Raw genomic sequence first — 6,000 nt, forward strand, 5'->3', positions numbered from 1 at the left:
TAAGATATAGTAAGGTTATAAAGCATAAATAAAGAGAAATTTACCTTGCATAGAAGGTCTGGGGCAAACAAAGCCATCATTCACTAGAGAAATATTTGAAGGCATAGGAACAGCAGGCGAGTCGACTCTGAACTGCGTACCCACAAAATCGACCTCAACCGACATCTGATTCACATCTACAGCAGTTTCAATAGCAGTCTTGAGATCAGCACTTGGAAATCCAGCAAAAACGGTGCCGTTTCCAACCGGACCCGGAAAAGTAGCAGACCCATCAGCAAAATCGACAAACACCCTCCATGATTTAAGCTCTTCGTCGGTGTTATTGAGGACTCTGAGGGTTGATTCGAAGCGGTAGGGTTGATTTGATGTTCGGTTTGGTGGGAGCTTGGATCCGGATGTGTAAGTGTAGGATAAGTAGACGCCGTTGCAGGAATCGGACGCTGGTGGCGGTGACGGTGGTATTGGAGTTGGAGTTGGGCGGCGGTAATGGTGGCAAGAAGCGTCGCTGCTTCTCCCTTCTCTTTTTGTCAAATCGATCCCGCACCAGAGGTGCTTCCCCTTTCTCGATTGATTTCCATCATCGAGCCACCATGGCTGCTTGCGTTCCCATCTTCCTTTCTCGATAGATGAACCACGACCACCGGACCAAAACTCCCGCTACCTTCGTCATTCTAATTCCCCTTTTTCTTTTTATCTGTGGGGAATAAGAAACAAACGAGAATTAATATTTGGATTCTAATATTGAGACTTGAGAGTATAATACTTAATTAGGGCTTTTTCTGAAAATTTCAACATCGAGTGGGGAATAAGAAAACTATTGGCGAGTATTCTCAATAACAGCAAAGAGATGAAGAAGGTGAAATTACAGCAACGATGAAGTAGATGAATGGAAATCCGAAGCCCTTTTTCTTGATTGAGATGATGAAATCGGGAGATGGAGATGAAATCGTAACCTTCGATCTTTGATTGAGAAGTTGCACAACAGTGTGAGGAGAATGAAAGATACGTGAAAATGCTTAGGGCAGGGAGGGTAGCGGGCTTTTCTAATTTTTTGGCTTTTCTTTTCCCGCTTGTAACTAAGGAACGTGCGTTCATTAAAATTATAAAGCGACACATATAGAGGGCGCGCATTTAAGGTACAGCGCCCTCCGTGTTTTTAGTTTTTTTTCTTTTGACACTAATTTAAAGGCACGCAATAATGCGTGACCTAAATCCTTAAATTTTCTGAAGAGATGACACTTTTTTAATGTCACTCTCGTTTGCGTAACATAAATTAATGAGTGTCGTAATTTGCGCGTCGTAAAAGGCTATTTTTCTAGTAGTGTGATCTCCTTTGGAATACTCCGTAATGATTAGTGCCAAGTCTTTGTGAATTTGTACATAATCATTACAAGAAGATCAATGCATATAAGTTTAGAATGTAACAGATTTCAGTAAATGACATGAATTTGGAATTCTTGCATTTGTAGTAAGGATTTGGGAGTGTGAAAAGAGAATCATTGAAGTTATGTTCGATTGATCTAGTTCACAAAGTAAAGATCATAGACAAACATAGTATGCATACTTGGTCTGTGGCATGACTAGTGTTTAGAAAACATAGTGTACATTCTTGGAGCATGGGACAACTATTGTTTTAAATTCAAGAATAAAGTTGATAGCTGAAGCAGTATACAATGAATAATGTGTAATCATCTGGTGATAAATAAAAGGTTTTTTATTTATGTTCATAGGTTTTGATACCATATTGGATTCAATTATTATTGTGTTTCACTTTGCATGTTTTGACTTCCCGAATAAACTAGGTTATTCTTCCGGAATGACTAAGTTATTCAAACCATCCACAGTCGGTCATATGTTGGAAGTAGATATGAATTAAGACTGTCATGGGTTGGGGTGTAGAGGTCTAAGGTGTTGGACAAAGGGCTACAACACTCATGAGTGCTCATAAGTTCTGAGTATTGGATTCAACCCGTGCTCATTGGAATCACTTCATGGATTTTATCACGAGTGATCATGAGATGATAATATCTTATATTCTTCAAACCTAGAGATATGAGTTGTTACTATGAGTTGATAGTACATTGATTACACGAAAACGCATTTGGTAACTCGGTGCTATAAAACGTGCCTTTGTGTATGATTCAACAAGTAGTAGAACAAGCCATATGAGTCGAAGTTTATCCATTCCTTTTACCTTCGGGATAAAAGCGATATCTGTGGGCCCCTCGATGATTTGATGATGACAAATGGAAGTGCTCGGCCGGGCCAGGACTGATTTGATTTGTTCAATTAGTCAGTCGTCATAAATCGGAAATCGGGAAACAACAAATGGACAGAGAGAATGATTATAATCCATGTCTCAGTCCATATGATATCTAGAATGGAGGAATATATGATCCCTTATCTAATGGACAAGTTTGTTGACAAGATCAGAGTTCGACAGCGGCTTTAAGAGCTACGATTGCTAGTTAGGTTTGAAGTCATACGCAATAATAGTTTTAGACTTATCCAAATGGGAGACTGTTGGATTAATGTCTAAGTCCATAACTATATTTGGTATGTACTTGACCCGACCCGGCATGGTCCATTTGGGTTGCACTTCACCGACACAATTTATATGGATAATCTTTTGAGAATAGTATGTTTATGATTAATATTAATATATTATAAGTTCTAATATATTATTATGGAATCATATTATTTAATTTGTATTAATCAAGAATTAATTTATAATTAATTAAGTGATCAAAAGGAACTAATTAAATATGGACTCTTATATATATGGAATGGGCCAAGTTCATTTAGGTTGGGCTAAGCTTTCATGGATAGTCCATGGAGTGTTTAACCCATGGATCCTAGGAAATGAAAGGTCATGGGTATTAGGGTTTAACCCTAATCCTCCACACTATATAAAGATGTCCTTGGTTGGTGAAATTGGCACTAGTGTGGTACACTAAGAAGGGCTAGCTAATTTCACTAGATAGAACCAAGTATTCATATTCTCAAAAGTCTTCCAAGGTGTCTTTGGTGATTTGTGATTCCACTTGAGGCTTCCACACTATTGGGGCTAAGCTCTTAAAGCTTGAAGACATCAAGCTACATAAGGAGAGGTATGTATTCTATCTTGCTAAGTCATTGTTTTGTATGCTAGATTAGGATAATACCTTCGATGTTCATATTTGCATGTATAATAGAGAAAACATAGATCCAAGGTATTTAGGGTTGCATGTACACTTAGGAGTGTTAGAATGCTCAAAACCCAACAATAAGAAATTACGGTCTGATCATGGTTTTTACGAGAAACCATCTCCATTAATTGCTCACTTTTCATGATAATGGTTGCGGTTGTGCAGGGTTAGAAATGGTTTCTTCTGAAGATGGTTATGACGACCCATTTGCTGGAATTTACGAGCCATTTTCTAGGTTAAATGAGATGGATTTTGAGTTGCACGGGATTTACATGGATCATGAACCACGAAAGGAGTTTGTATCAAGGCTTGATAAATGTAAGGATCATTTTCTTAACATTCTACTTTGTGATGCGAACATTTGAAATGCAAGTATGACTGATGAGGTGAAAGATCGAGTGGACCATGGTAATGATTTGCAAAATGATGAGGAGGCATAGGAAGAAGTGACGAACAAATACAGAATACATGATTCAAATGTTAGGTGGGATAAGATGGAACCTAAGTTAGGGGACGTGTTCGAATCACTTGCACAACTGAAATTATGTGTGACAACTATGCAGTAAACGGAGGGTACCAGATATACATTCAAAAGAGTGACAATAGAAGAATTGTTGCAAGATGTGGTAAGAGACATGAAGATAATAAATGCTCTTATAGACTTTATGCAGCTTAGATGTACAATGAAAGAACCTTCCTGGTTAAGGCAGTGAATTCTGAGCATCTTTGTTCTAGAGTGTTTAAATTTGGGTCTATTGTTACCCCGTAATGGATTGGAAGACACTATGTTACTGAGATAGCAAATAAGCCCAAAGTTAAACTTAGGGAGATGATCAGTGACATCAAAAAAAGAAATAGATGTGTGGTATCTATAGGACAGGTTAGAAGGGCAAAACAGTGGGAAAAAGAACTGATTGAGGGAAAATTAAATGAACACTATGAAAGAATTTGGGATTATGCCTAAGAGTTGTTAAGATCAAACCTTGGGTCTACATGTAAAGTTGGTGTTACTAACAATCCAGATGATAAGAATTATTTTAAAAGGTTTTACATATGTTTCAAATCTTTAAGTGTTTGCTGGAAAATAGGGTGTAGGAAGGTAATACGATTGGATGGATGCTTCCTAAAGGGTCAGGTACAAGGTGAACTACTCACATCAATAGGTAGAGATGCTAATAACCAGGTGTTCCCAATAGCTTGGGTTGTTGTTGATGTGGAAAAGAAGGATAATTGGACCTGGTTTCTGGAACTTCTGAGGGATGATCTTGTGACAACCCGAAATTTTCTGTTGTATAAACTCCGCAATCAAGCACATCAAAAATTAGCTAAATTCATCTCAAAACATTTTTGGCCGGATTTAAGCCCGTTCGAGTATTTTATTTTATACTCTTCAAGGAAACCAAAAATAAGGAAGTATACTTTAGAGTTTACTGTATGCCGTAAGTCGCGAAACTCCAAAAGTTTAGAGTTTACGGACGTAAAAATGGAGTTTACGGCCGTAAACCCCAAAGAGTATAAATATGACACTTAGTCATTTTTAACTCATTTGACTCTTCCAACTTCAAAAACACCCAAGAAATCCTCTCAAGTATCATATCACCTATCCGTCAAGTCCGCCAAAATGTAAGTGTTTTCTCTCTAGATTCGTTCATATAACACTTAATCAAGTGTTTTTATACGATTTCATCCATGTAATATTGTCTTTTTCATAAATCTTCAAGTGTTCGTCAAGAACACCAAGAACACACTAGTGTTCTTGGCCAAAAATCGATCATCCAAACCTCCTATAAGTAAGCATACTCCTCTTAGCTAGTTGTTTGCCTAGTATACTTGTTAATCCATGGGCTAAGCAAAAAAAACCCCCAAGAACATGTGTTTACGGTTTGGGGATCTCCCAAAACCGTAAACACCTCCAAAAGGGTGTTTTGATGCCCTTAAAACCTTCTATGGCTTGTATATGTGACTAGAACTTTGCATGCTTAACCTAGATACACCAAAACACATAAGGAAGGGGCAAACATGAGTTTACAGTCGTAAACTCATGTGTTTACGACCGTAAAATCCCCAAGGAGTGGTCCAAGAACCGTAAACTCCAAAGGGAGGTCATCTTGAGCCGCAATCACTTCCTAAGCCCTTGATTTAAGTCTAGCATAATTCCTTGAGTAGTTTAAGACCTTTGAGCACCCAATGACACCATTGCCATGAGTTTATAGCCGTAAACTCATGGGGGAAATGGTCCCAGAACCGTAAACACCCCTAAGGGCCACCATTTGAGGAGTAAACTCCAATGTGAGGCCATACACTCTTTATATGCAACCCTTGGTACTCCTAGCACTTGTAGCAAAGTGTTTTCATGCCTTAGAATGTCCTTACTAGAATAATTAGTTATTAAATGACTAATTAGATACTTAAATGTATCATTACATGTTAAATAGGATCGCGTGTGTGGTCAAGTCCTCACTTGACACTTAACATCCTATATCATCCATTCATCCGAATCACCCACGTCAGGTGAGTTCATACCCCTGAATTAACCTTTTAAATGATTTTTAAATGCTTTTAAGGGGGGAATATAAGTTGAACTATAGAGTTATTAGATCAATCATATGTGATTAATAACTGTATAGCAAAAAGATTTTACATGTTAAATTGCTTTATCCAGTTAAAGGTTTTGTAAACTTGTTTTAAAATCTCTTTTAAAGTATGAATATCTCTTTATAGTTTATTAAAGCTTTTTCAAAGGTTTTACCAAAACTTCTTTCATGCTTTTGTATTGTAAAATGCATGCCTATATATGTATAGTTATATAAGA

The sequence above is a fragment of the Lactuca serriola genome, chromosome 2, assembly GCF_051521515.1.
Source record: "Lactuca serriola cultivar US96UC23 chromosome 2, Lser_US96UC23_V15, whole genome shotgun sequence".
NCBI classification, from domain to species: Eukaryota; Viridiplantae; Streptophyta; class Magnoliopsida; order Asterales; family Asteraceae; genus Lactuca; species Lactuca serriola.